The sequence below is a fragment of the Harpia harpyja genome, chromosome 9 (genome assembly GCF_026419915.1).
Source record: "Harpia harpyja isolate bHarHar1 chromosome 9, bHarHar1 primary haplotype, whole genome shotgun sequence".
Classification (NCBI taxonomy): domain Eukaryota; kingdom Metazoa; phylum Chordata; class Aves; order Accipitriformes; family Accipitridae; genus Harpia; species Harpia harpyja.
In genome coordinates, this window is record NC_068948.1 from 6,373,876 (window position 1) to 6,386,847 (window position 12,972).

A 12,972-nucleotide genomic window follows, 5' to 3' on the forward strand; every position below is an offset into this window, starting at 1 on the left:
TTGGGACTATAATGTTTCTGTGTCTTTAATAAGGAGCGGTTTACATATTATGCAGGGTGCTTGCCTTTAAAATGTTGCCATTTACTAATACAGTTGTTCTCTATGCTTATATTAGAGAATATCTGAATCACCACATGATGCTAATTCATTTTTAATGATATGTAAATGTCACTATAGTACATACATCCATATGTATGCAAAGAAGTCTCTAGGACAGAAAAACATATTAACCATAGCTGACTGGTAAAAGTGGGAAAAATAGTCTTCTTGTGGAAATAAGAAACCAGATGGAAAAAACCCTCTCCCCTGCATTTAATTTCAGGATTGATGTATGTCTTAGGTTATGTAGGAACCAGATTTCATTGCCTCTGAAAATGTTCACTGCTGGCAATAGATAGCCTTATCCTCAAGTTCCACAACAAAAGTCCTATTGACACTACTGGGAATGTGATTCTACCCGGTGTGCGTTGGTCTGCGAGATACACAGTGCAGCTCTTCTGCAGGTGTGATTCTCTCTGACCCATTCAAATGACAATAAGTGAGAACTTTCTCAAGGCTCCAATTATTTCCATCTGGTAAAGGAAGGATGCACTTGACACAGGTGTCTACTGGCCTTTTCAACTCTAAATGGCCAATCTCCAACTGGCTCAACGGTGAGACTATTCACACAGGAAGGGGAAACATCCCTGCGTGCACACTTCCTTTCACAGCTAATCCTCATGCCACGAAGAACCTGTCTGAGATATTTCAACGTGCTTCAGATTCAGTTGTTTATCTCGAGAAAAAGTGGCACGTAGATATTTGCTGCCCATTTTATCTTAAACGGCCTGGAAGAGGCAGCTATTGTTTGCACTAAGCTCTGAAATGAGTAGTCCCAGAGCAATGTCCTCTATTTTTTAATTTTAAGCTGAAAAAAACCCCAGCATGCTCTAGCTTTGCTTCTCAGTTTTTGCCCTTTCATTTATTTTTTTCCTAACAGGGACAAGCCTTAAGCACAGGTGGCTGCTGTGGTTCATTTCTGCTGATAGCTATTGACCTGCCAACTGGCTATTCTCTTGGTAATAGTAAACAGGTTCCTAATGGTTAAACTTCCTTCCATTTAAATTCTGTAGTCCAAAAATAATCTAGTATTTTATTAGCCAGGGAACATATTATTAAACACATACATCATTCTTACCAGACTGTACCTCTGTAAACCTAAGTAGTTTTAAGTCAATATTTTAAGTTTTGTTGTTTTTTTCTTTTAAAAATTTTGGGAGAGGACTCCAAACAATGGAAATTAAAAAGGGAATTGAGTGATTGGTATGTAAGTAGGAGGCCTGGGAGCTAGAAGCTATATACAATTTTGACAGTGTGTTTGAAACTACATGAGAAAGAGTATCTGACAAGTAGCAGACTGCTTGCTGGTTATGATAGACTCAGAAGTCAATAGTTGATTTCAAGGGGTATATTTCTCTGGATTATCTTGGTTTATAAGAGTTATGACACCTAGCTTTTTTATTTTTTGCTATTTACATTACTTGTTTAAATTGTAAAAATCCATCATACTTTCTCAACTATTAAAAGAAAGGCAAGATCTTCCTGGCATCAGCTAGATGACCCCTTGAGTTAACTGATAATGAAAGTATCAGAGCTTTCATATGTTAATGTGATCTGGGCAAGACCCCTTCTGGTACGGCCAAACCATATGGAATTTATATCTCGGTCGGTACATGGGAAAACGACGTTATTTACTCCAGGATATGGTAATGCTCTCATTGACTTTCTGAATCTTTGTGAATGAGTGTTAATGCTCGCGGAGTTGACAGACTGCTATCACAGGCTCGGCCGAAGTACAATCCAGCAGGCTCTGGTCAAGCTCTTGCACACGCTGCTCTGCCAGAGGACTTCAGCCTTCACCTACAACACCCTTGTTTTTCCATTACTAAGACTTTCCTAAACATACAGAGCCAAAGAGACATATTAAAACATGCATGCATGCCAGAAGGCACAGTATGTCTCTGTGACCAGGAAGCACACTCGTTATTTAACAATGGATAGAGCTATCCGCGTTTGTTTTTCATCTGAGTTAATCTTAGCCACCTTAGTTAATATCATTTAGGTCACCTAATACATTATTTAAGTGAACTGTAGCTGGCCAGTGTGTCCAAATTTCCTTTTCCCACAATAATGGGAAAAGACAGCTTTACTTTTCCTCTCGTTGCCTCATTTGGATGTCACACAGGTACGGTCCTGTCCTATTGTGCTCTTTTAGAAAGGTCTGCGGGTTCAGCATTGGTGGCCCCACTCACCCGGGCATCCCCTTGCATGGCTAAAAATCCATGTGTTATTATCATCAGTAACTTTTACCAGCGACATGGCTGCTGCTTCTCTTCAGTGAAAGCGTCATTCCCTTTGTTTTTCAAAATATGTCCCTACTCTGCCTTGAGGGAGATGTATTCTTCTACCTTTCTAGCTAACAAAAAAAAAAAAAAAAAAAAAAAGGATTTTCTGGATTTTTCCGTTCTTGAAACAATCCCTGGCCACAAGCGAGTAGTCTCTTGTTTCTCAATGGAGAAAGTGGCTCAAGGGGAGGTAGTGAACTAAACGGCATGAAGATAAGTGGCCTAATCTAGAAATGAGGTCTGGGCCAAAATGTGGTTGTGTTTTTTTTTTTTAATTTGGTACATTTTAGTGACAAAAGGCTGCTTATTCTAAAATCTTTCTTTTTTTCTGAAAAATTATAATGTGTTTGGAAATTTCCTTTGTTCTTTTTCAAGAGGTGTTTTTCAAAATCCAGATTTTTTAGTAATTTGTGATATATATTCCCCCTCAAGCCATATAAAATTTAAAAAGTATATTTCTGTTTTTTTAGCATAAATCCCAACTTTTCAGTCCACATGAGCCCCTCTTGTGAATAATGAAAGCCAAACCCAATGGGAAGAAGTAGAGGAGAGAGAAAACATGGAAATAATTGGTTCAGGGATGGTAGAACAGTGCCAGAGAAGGGACTACTCCAGAAAGCTTACTCTTGCCAAGTGTCCCTATAGCAGGGCTCTTCCTCCTGAAGCTATCCATCGGATAGCGCTGTTTTCCACTGCTTCTCTTGCAGAGGTCATGCTGGCAGGGTCCTTCACAGCTGACTTGAGGAAAGTAAACACAGCATTGAGTTGCATGGCTTCCACCTTAAAACTCTGCATGGAATTTGGGAGCTCTGTGGGGCACCCAGTGCTGCTCGTTAGCCTGTCCTTACATCTCAGCAGCAGCCTGGCCAAACCTCTGCTCTTCGTGCCTCTGCTATGCCCCAAACACCACAGGCACAAATAATTTTGGATAAGTCTGTACTGAAGTTTGATTTAATAAATCCCTCTAATAAGTGCAACAAAGGAACAGAAAAGATCCCTTTGGTGGCTGAGCCAGCTTAAATGAGCAGAATGCTTTATAATTAACAATCCAGTGGTTCACTTCACATGCTTGGCTTTCTAAAGAGCAAAGTGAAAAATACTTATAAAGCATTCGGAGGAATCTTTGTTTTAAAGGAGTATAGAGATGCTGTTATAGCCACTGACCACCACCAATGATCATAAGGCCATACAGCTCTAGGTCATTCTCACAAAATGGTTGCCAATATTTTCCCAGCAAACTCTCTATTGATCGCATAAATACAGTACAGTACCCATGAGGTAGTGTTGACCTGTCACATAGTAAAGATGTGGCAAGCCCCATAATTCATTACCAGTTGGAAATAGAACATCATTGGAGAGATAAGGATAACAATGACTTTCCATCCAATGATAAATTACTAGCAGCTGCATTATTTTCCCTCACTTATATATGGCTCTCTTTATTGAATTTAGCTTGAGATAAATAAATGATCTGCCAGGAGCCTGGTTAATATTACTTCTCTGGGACCCATTTCAGGCCCAACTAGGCTTTTGCTGATAATATCTTTAAGCTTTTCAGTAGGGAGAGACATAACATTTGTTTCTGACAAGAACCCTATGTCGCCTTATCTGTTTCATTTGAGAGGCCGTCGACCTCAGCTTCTTTAGTTAAAATGAGAGCTTTACTGTAGAGGCTAAGTTCTTGAACTTGACTCTCTTCTTACAATGAGATTATATGTCCTGGTTGTAAATTTGAAGCCACACATGATATACAGTTATTCTTAGAATTTCCTGTTGATCACAGGGTGGTATTGATTGCCCCTGCTTTTGAATCTTTCTCCTATCGGTTTGAAAAGGAATTCCATCTTTTTTATATTATTATTTTTCACCCTGTGATAATCTGCAAGCTTGTCAATGCACATTTATATTTAACTTCATGCGTTTGTTCCATTTGAAAATGACAGTGTTTTTTCACAACCTCTCCCTCCTCCTTCCACCTTAGAAAAGGCAGCTTAACAAACACATATCCACTTGGTTAAAAAATAAAAAGGCCAGTCTGAGAACAAAAGATTAACTCTTTCTGTGAATGAGGATGCCAAGGAAGGCACTTGAACTCCCCAAATTCTTTTTATTACCATTAATAATTTATGTACTGCTTCAGTGATTCTGGCCTTTGCAGATATTGTTGGAAGAGACGAGGCAGGGAGGGGATGGAGCAGAGGTGTGAGGCAGTAGGCGTAATCAGCCTTTGCTGCGCTCCTACAGTAACTGTTTGGATGCCTCGAATGTGGTATTTTTGTTATTCCTGGGAAGCTCTATCATCAGGTTATAGATTAAAATCAGACAGTTGCCATTTGTCATGCAGTGTGAATTAGAGGAAATTAAACCCAACCACTTCTGATAAATCCTCTCTTAAATAAACTAGTTGGTGGTGTTAAATATAAGTCCAGCCACAGTTTGTTTCACATTATGGAGAACAAAGAACAAGTTCTGTCTATTTTAGCACTCCATCATCATTATTGTTATTTATACTATAGTAATGCCTAAAGGCTCCAGCTGAGTTTGGAGCCCCCATCTGCTAAATGCATAATCAGACTTGCCTTGAAGAGTTTGCAGTTTGCAATAGGAATAAGACAGAAAGAAAAGGGAGAGAACTACTACACCTTCCTGTCCCTTTTACTTTACATTTAGGAAACTGAGGCACGAAGAAGGAAAGCAGTTTGCTCAAGGCAGCAAGGAAAATCTTTGGCAAGGTTGGCAACTCCCAAGAGATCATCTGAGATTCTGCCAAGTGCCTTGATGTAAGATCATTTTCTACAGTTTTTTTGGGGGGGTCACCTGTCTCCTTTATGCTTTCCCACTAGGCAAAAGTTAGAAGATAAAATGGGAATATGACAATAAATCTCTTTTATCTGATGGTAGAAGAATTCGTGGTTAGGAAAAAAGGCACACCCTAAATAGCATCTTGCATAGATTTGTGTAAGAGAAGATATAATCTGTGTGCATATTAATTTTAATTTGAAAGATGTCTTGTCTTGAAATGAAATAAGGAAAATTTGCCTTTTTAGATAATAGGAGTAGTTTTGGCATGTACCGGCCATTTCCCATGTCAAATCAGAAGATAAAAAAATCTTGCACAATGCTCCTAAAAGGCAGAAAGATTAATATTTATTAAATCAGAAAAATAGGATAGTCCTGTGACACACAATCTGTGTCAGCTGGAACCATTTTGTGTTTATCTTAAGAGATTGACAGGATCTTCTCACCAATAATTATTAGTTAAACTCTTCAGAAATTAATTTCGCATACAATCACAAACACAGCCAGCAGGGAAAAAAAAAAAGGATGGCGGATATCAAATAAATTATTTGCTGCCAATGAATGATAATGCATTTTCCATTTCTGCTGTGCTGCCATTCTAATGTTTCCCTGACTACCCTGAAAGTATCAGGATGAGATTCACACACTCGCACAAAGCCCAATTAAAGAGGCTTCATGCAGAGCTTTCCACAGAAGACTGAATTAACTCTTGTGCCCTTGTGTATACATGATGTGTGAGCAAAGGGAGGGGAGGAGGACTGCAGCAGGATGCTTATGTTGTAGTAGTCCCCAGAGCAAGCTGGGACGTTTCCAGGGGTTTCTGACCATAGATTCTAGTAGCTTTGTCACCAGATTACTTTCCTCACCAGATCTTCTATGTGATGTCCTGTTTGGGCCTGGAAGTGTACGGATTGCTTCTTGGAGGGGTGAAGTCATCAGCCACCCCTCACTTCTCGTCCAACTGTGTCACTGCAGTAGGAAATGGCAATACGTATCACTGGAAAAGTTTACTCTGGTGAATCATTCTTACGAAGATCCCCGTGCAGTGGTGGGTAAATGCAGCCTCTCCATTTTGTGAGCCTGGAAACCAGAATGCTGAAGTGACTTGAGCAACATCGAGGGAGGCTCAACTGGGAATAGAACCCTTTTGGACTTAATAGAACATCCTTTCTTGCTAAGAAGTGACTGCTTTTTCCTATAGTACGGGCAGTGACTTTGTATTACCAGTCATGTGGCATTCATCTGTTACTCTGTGCTTTGTTCACTCTGCCATGGAGGACTCTTGATCCATATTGCCTTTTCCACAGAACTGGTTTTTCTGCACAAACCGTGTCTGCTACACAAAGTGGTTTCTTCATCTACTGTGAGGCTACCAGGGAATTTAATCTTTGTTACAGCATTGCCATCAGTGGGTCTTTGACAAGGATCTTTTGCAAACTTTGGCAGAGGAAGCGTAGCTTCTGTATCTACCTCTAAATCTAGTTTAGTTCAGTTGAACCACAGACTTCTTGTTTTTTGACACTTAGTCAGCCTCAACTCTGTCCACCTGTGTGTAGGAACACTGCAGTAACTTCCCTGCTAGTCATCAGATGTCATCGTTACAGGCAATTAGACCCACACTTAGGCTTTGCTGATGATTATTATCCCTCCTGCTGGAGTCACCACCTTTACAGCTGATTTACAGTAACAGATCACACCAGTGCTCTGCAGTTCTCTTCAGTATAAGGTTTGCAGATTTAACCTGTCTTCTGCAGTGGTGGTTCAAGAAGAGCGGTGTGGTGTTAGTCATTTGGAGCGTTACTCACAGGGGCCTGGGCCAAGGCCAACAACTCAATTCACGTTATTGGCTGAGCAAGAAAAAATGACACCGATGTTGACCTTGTCATAAATTTGCAGCCCCTGTCCCTATGCCACCAGCCGTCCAGACCAGCCTTTTAAAGACCGATTGCATCTGCATTCTGGTTGCTGAAATTGTTTGGGGTTTTGTTATTTCAACTCTGTGGTCTCAGAGGAGCAGATTCCTCAATAATTTTACTTTCTCATCAGCCAAAGGCACCACTCTGTGCTGTGCACTAACGAGGCTGGAGAACGAGGCTGGAGAACAAGGCTGTCTTTAAATGCAAAAGCCCTGCCTTTTCCTCCTCGCATTCGTACAAGTTAAACATGACTTCTTGCTTCTGTCATTCATCCTGTTAAGAAAACCCCAGGCTGCCAAGTGCAACCTCATTTGCCAGTTTCCAGGGGATGGCAAGCATTTATACCTGAATCATAAACCCTGAAGGAAGGGCCTTATCTGATGTGGTACACCAGGCTTAATGGGCTGGTATATGCAGCTGCATCACCTTGGGTAAGAGCTTCAACAGAGCCTCTTATAAATAGCATGCCTGATGTTACATGCATTATGCCGAAGGACACAGGTGTTTATATTTACAGACTTAGTACTTAACTGCTTTAAGTGGTTCTTTGGTGGCAGGATCTAATTGAGCAATATTCTAAACTGGTTTGATTCAGTTTGAAATTCCAGCTCTGCAGCAAGATTTTGGATCAAATGTGGTTTGACCAGTTATCGTTCTCTCTCAGCCTTACTTGTAGGATGGAGATGCATTAATGTGTTGATGACGTAAGAGTGAAGGAAGACTTTTTTCACTTGTAGCCATTACTGCTGAACAAGTTGTTCTGATGATTTACCCAGAAAGCCCTCAGTGTCCTTATAAATGTAAAATTTCCTTTTTTTTTTTTCCTTGAGCAGATGGAAGACTTAGATGGAAAGGAATAAAAACATAATTTGCCAGAGCCCTCAATTAATCATAATCAAGTTTGTGCATGTAATACTCTACAAGGGTAACAACAATGAAACACAGGGAGAAAAAGGATGCTTTCCTCAGGCAATTCTGAAGACATAAAAGCAATAAAGAAGCATACTTCAAAATAATGTGGAGATATATGACTGCACTAAATAAAAATGCTTCTTTAACGTACTGTAAAAATAAAGATGTTTAGTTAGATTTATCATTCTTGTTACAAATGCAAATTCATCCCCTGGACTACGCCATTGGCTCCGAAAGCATCTAAGGGATGGTTGGGGTCCACTATTTTCTGTAATTACTTCAACATTGTTTCATTTGTTAAAGAGCTAACTAGATTATTCCTTCTTTTTACTCCAAGGTGATATATGGGACACGTTGATCCTGCAGATACAGATTTTTGTCTTTTACACTATATTTAAGCCATCATTTAATTGGGTATAGTGAGAGGAGTGGTTTGCTTATTAGTTTGCATGAGTCACATCCAAACCTGTGAAAATACCTTTTTAAAACTAGTTTTGCAAATAGCAACACATGTTAATTGAAAGCAACCCCACTCCCCAAATCCTCACTTGATTGACTTGGGAACATTCAAAACCAGTGAGATTCATTTCTGCAGCCTCATTCAACCACTGCAATGAGCAAATGAAACAATTGTTTTATTTGTAAGAGGAGATTATCCCTTGAAGGCAGATAGAAGGATACTGCCTACAGAACCCCATTTGCAGGCACAAAGAGCGCTTAGTCAATTTTTGGCAGTGATACTGAAGCTATTAGTTTTGGATATGAGTTCACTGATGTTCAGTGCTGTAGATTTCCAGTTAGTTCATGAAGGGCCTTTAAAATTACACACAGAGCTTCATTAATTGCCTCAGAAAAGAAGCAACAAATATCAGGCCCTTAAAGTGCATGTGCACAGAATGGCCATTGATTTCAATGAATATTCCCCACTGGAGGACTGATCCTACATCCTGGGAAGGCAGTCACAGTTTTTCCAGTAGTTGCAGCAGGCACTGCCTCGAAGTCCAAGGGCTTTTGCAGGATCAGGCCCCATTAGCTGCTATCTGGCTATCTATCTATTTAATTATCTATATACATGGTTTATATACACATACACACACATATAATCCTGATTCAGTGTGTTACATGTTTTAACACTATTGTTTTAACTCAAATTGGAGACCAGTACAAGATGCCAAAGACATGGTCTTTCAAAAGAAAGAAATAGAAATCCAGCTTTGTGGTCTTGAAGGTTTTTTTTGTCCTTTCTCCATTTGATAAGAGTAGTGCCTGAACATTTGTTCTACAACTAACTATCCATAAAGGAGAATTTCCAGTGCCTTCCTTGCAAACGGCACAACCCCATGTGATCCCTGATCACAACAAATTGATTTATTTAAATAAAAATAATGATCTTCTTTCCTTTCTCCAGCCCCAGCAGCAAAATCCCATGTAACCCTGATCAGCAAATTGATATACTTATCTTCTTTTGCCCTCCTTTCTCGAACCCAAACAATACCACCCTGATCCCCAAGTAATAAGAAAATGATTTATGCAAACAAAAATAATTATCTTTCTTTGCTCTCCACCCTCTGACTGTATAATCTCAGCAGCTCCTTGTTTAACAAATTGATTTATTTAAATTAAACAAATGGTGATCTCCTTTTGACCTCTATAGAGCACCTCTGTGGCAGACTCCTACCACTGCCACCACCTTACCCATATGCTTAGAAGGATGTATTTAAAAGTATAACAGCATTTCTAACTAACCTTGATGCTTTGTGATTACTTTAATCAAAGCTCATGGAAGCTCTGTTACTGTGCCATGATATTAGGACACGTCTCTGAAAAATAATAAAAGTAAGTTAAATGTACCTTCCTCCATATTTTTTATGGCAGGGATAGTTATTCACTTAATTTCCCAGGAGGAGCTCTACAGAGGGTGGCTGTATACAGTTTATCTACACCCATCTCTCCCACTGTGCTGCCCATAAGGTTCTTTGCAGACAGATCTTTAAAGCAAGTATGTGGGACACCACCTCACCTAAAACACTGACAGAGCCATCTAGTGCCAGCCTGCTCCGTGACAAACACCGGCAACAGCTGATGGATGAGATCATGAACTCCAAGGGTTTCATCCATTATGTTTTAAGAATCTGTCAAACCACAATTTGTATTGTAAGGACTCTGGGCCTGTCACTGGCAAAACTTTCATAGGCAAGAAGAGAGGCAGAGTCCTGCTTAAGAACCATAGATGTGATCTTTTTGTAAAAACATTCGGCGTTAGATAGTCCTGGCAGTATATAAATACATATATATGTATATGTATGTGTGTATTTTTTACTGTGCTGGTTTTATTTAAGATTGTATTTTCTGTGCTGTCCAACCAGTATCTCTGTTTTGCGCAGCTGCTACTTAAACAGTCATTTTGGCATTATAGAGAATTACATAATTATATGTGCCATAAGCAAAAGTGCAAATAGTCCCACTTAACACCTAATCATATGATAACTGTTGTGAAATGCTGGCGAAGGAGCCAATAGATATGACTGTTACTTTGCTATTAGCTCTGGTTCTTTGGAGGCGAGTATGGACTGCAGCTGGAATTTGGCATAGATGGAAGAGGGATTAAGTGATGGTGGGAGCCTGAGTGTATTGTATATAGAAACATTCTTTCCTCGACCAGTTTCAGTGGTGTGTAATGCTCTGAGCAGGACATTGGTGTTAACCAGTCTTCCAGATTTTGAAATATTCTGGGTTTTTGCAGTTCATTCACACTATGTGTCTGCTTTGGTTTCAGACCCACTTGTATTCTCCAACAGAAGACTGACATGACACAAATGGTGGCACAAGAGTCTTACTGTTACATTCAATAATTGATTCTCCTGGATGGATTGTGACTCCCCAAAGGTTGCAAAAAGAGGTAAGAATGATTGTACAGCATAAAAAATGGTAGTTCCTTCCAAAGCCAGAAAGTTTTCATTCCCTTGAATCCTTTCCCTTCAAGGTCTAGCACTCTTTGTGACTCTCTGGAAATGCATGGGAAAATAATTAAATGAGATTGTTTTATTAACAAATAATTTCTTTTTCAGTAATTTTAAGTGGGTTTTGTAATGTTGAACACTGAATTAGGAATCACCATGTCAAAAACCTGGTCATGTCTATTTATATGATTGCCACAAACTCTCCGTAGGAAATCCAAATGAAAGGGGAGAACATTGCAAAAACTACTCAAGAAGTTGCAAAGTAGAAATATAGATACCTCTGAAGCTTCTCAAATCCCATCTTTTTTTTTTTTTTTCTATTTTAAATATATTTTTTGTTCTTCCAAAAGCCAAATAATTGAGGTTTTTGCATCTGAACACCTTTGGAGATGTAGTCTCAAAATATACTTGGATATTTGTTTCAGAAAATTCAATTTCATGGAGCTTTGGGCTCTGATCTTCACCTTGCATTACCTTTACTCCTGACTTGCAAAAGTAAAAGTGAGATGAGACTCAGACTATAAGATTGTGCAAAAATGTTCCCATGACAAAAAAAAAATCTCATTCTCAAATTATACGTGGATGATTATAGCTGCAGCCTTTTAAACAATTTGGCCCTCTCTATTGGCTTGCCAGAGAGGCAAGTATTTCTGCAGATGGCTTGGAATTAGTAGAACATGAAATAATGTCAATGGTACTGGTAAGAGGATTAAACAGCAGTTCTGATGTTATTGAACGGTTTGCAGAGACCATATTAAACAGCCACATCAGTCCACAGGTCAGCTCTGCAGTTCTTCTGCTAAGCAAACACAGATGTAGAGTTCCCTTTCATGGTCATCATTTCATGCCTTTGATATATGTTAGGCTCTTGGGACTCGGTGGCATATTTACAGCCTGAACATTAAAGATTCCATTTTTTAGATCATTAGTGGACACCGATGTCTAAATTGGTAGTAAAAGGAAAAAGCAGGAACTCAGAACATTGGGGATGGACTCCAGAGCAATACAAACATATAAGTGAAAAATTAAGCTGCTAGGAAGTTCCCCCATGAAACGCTGGGGGCTTTTTCAGTTGCTGACAAAAATTCTCCTTAAGAATCCAGTCAGTTTAAAATCTCTTTTTCTTTTGGGTTGATCTTCTCTGTATTTTGCCAAAGCTGCCTATGAAGTCGCAGTGGTTGAATTTCACAAGGCGAGAGGAGTTCAGCTCATGTCAGCACTGCCAGGCCTCTGTGCTTGTTCAAAGTTTGTGCAAATCTGCTGGGACTACAAATTGGCCAGAAGAAATTGAAGGAACAGTCTGTCTTACAATATTCCTGTTCCTTTTCTATTCCAACAGAAACTTTGGCAGTTCTTTAACATTTTCCTCAGTTTTTTGTTTGTCTGAAAGCAGGAGTCAGAAATGACGAAAATGAATAAAGCAGCTATGTGATAAGCGGGTTGTTTTTTTTTTTACACACATAATGCATATTCTTATGTGTGTGTATTGAGGACATGATTGGACAGATTCTTCTTGTTTATCTGAATGGTTTTTCCTGGCTCAATCCTGAAAACTTGTGCAGTTTTCAAATAAAGATATAAATACAGATAAGCTATGTGTCAAGGTAGAGTTCCTGAATGTAAAGGTTATTGACAAAGAATTCTTATAGAAAGGAGAAGATAAATCAGCTGATAAATTACAAAGCCTTTGGTCAATAATTGTTTAATATGATGCAAATTTTAAGTGAAATTTCCAGCGTACAACTGCTCCACATGTAGCCACTTCTTCCTGATAGAGGAAATAAACATGCAACCAGAGAGCGTAGCAATGAATTACGTTCAACCTCAGAAATGCTTTAGCATGTCTTCAAGAGCGGCTGCCTGCTTCAGTGATGGATTATAACTTAGCATGGATCCCACAGGCATGGCAAGGTATTTATGTAGTGTTCTGATTGCTCAGACAGTTGGAACAAATGTACAGTCAGTGCTAACAGAAATCAGAGTATCGCTATCTCCCACTTT

General features: G+C 39.3%; 1 long non-coding RNA gene across 1 annotated transcript in view; it reads left to right on the forward strand.

The window, feature by feature from the left end:
* Positions 1 to 12,972, forward strand: part of LOC128145999 (uncharacterized) — a 394,153-nt gene that overhangs the window by 164,312 nt on the left and 216,869 nt on the right. Inside the window, exon 6 of the long non-coding RNA XR_008236652.1 lies at positions 10,788 to 10,910. This is a non-coding gene — a long non-coding RNA (uncharacterized LOC128145999). The remainder of the gene's footprint in view (positions 1 to 10,787; positions 10,911 to 12,972) is intronic.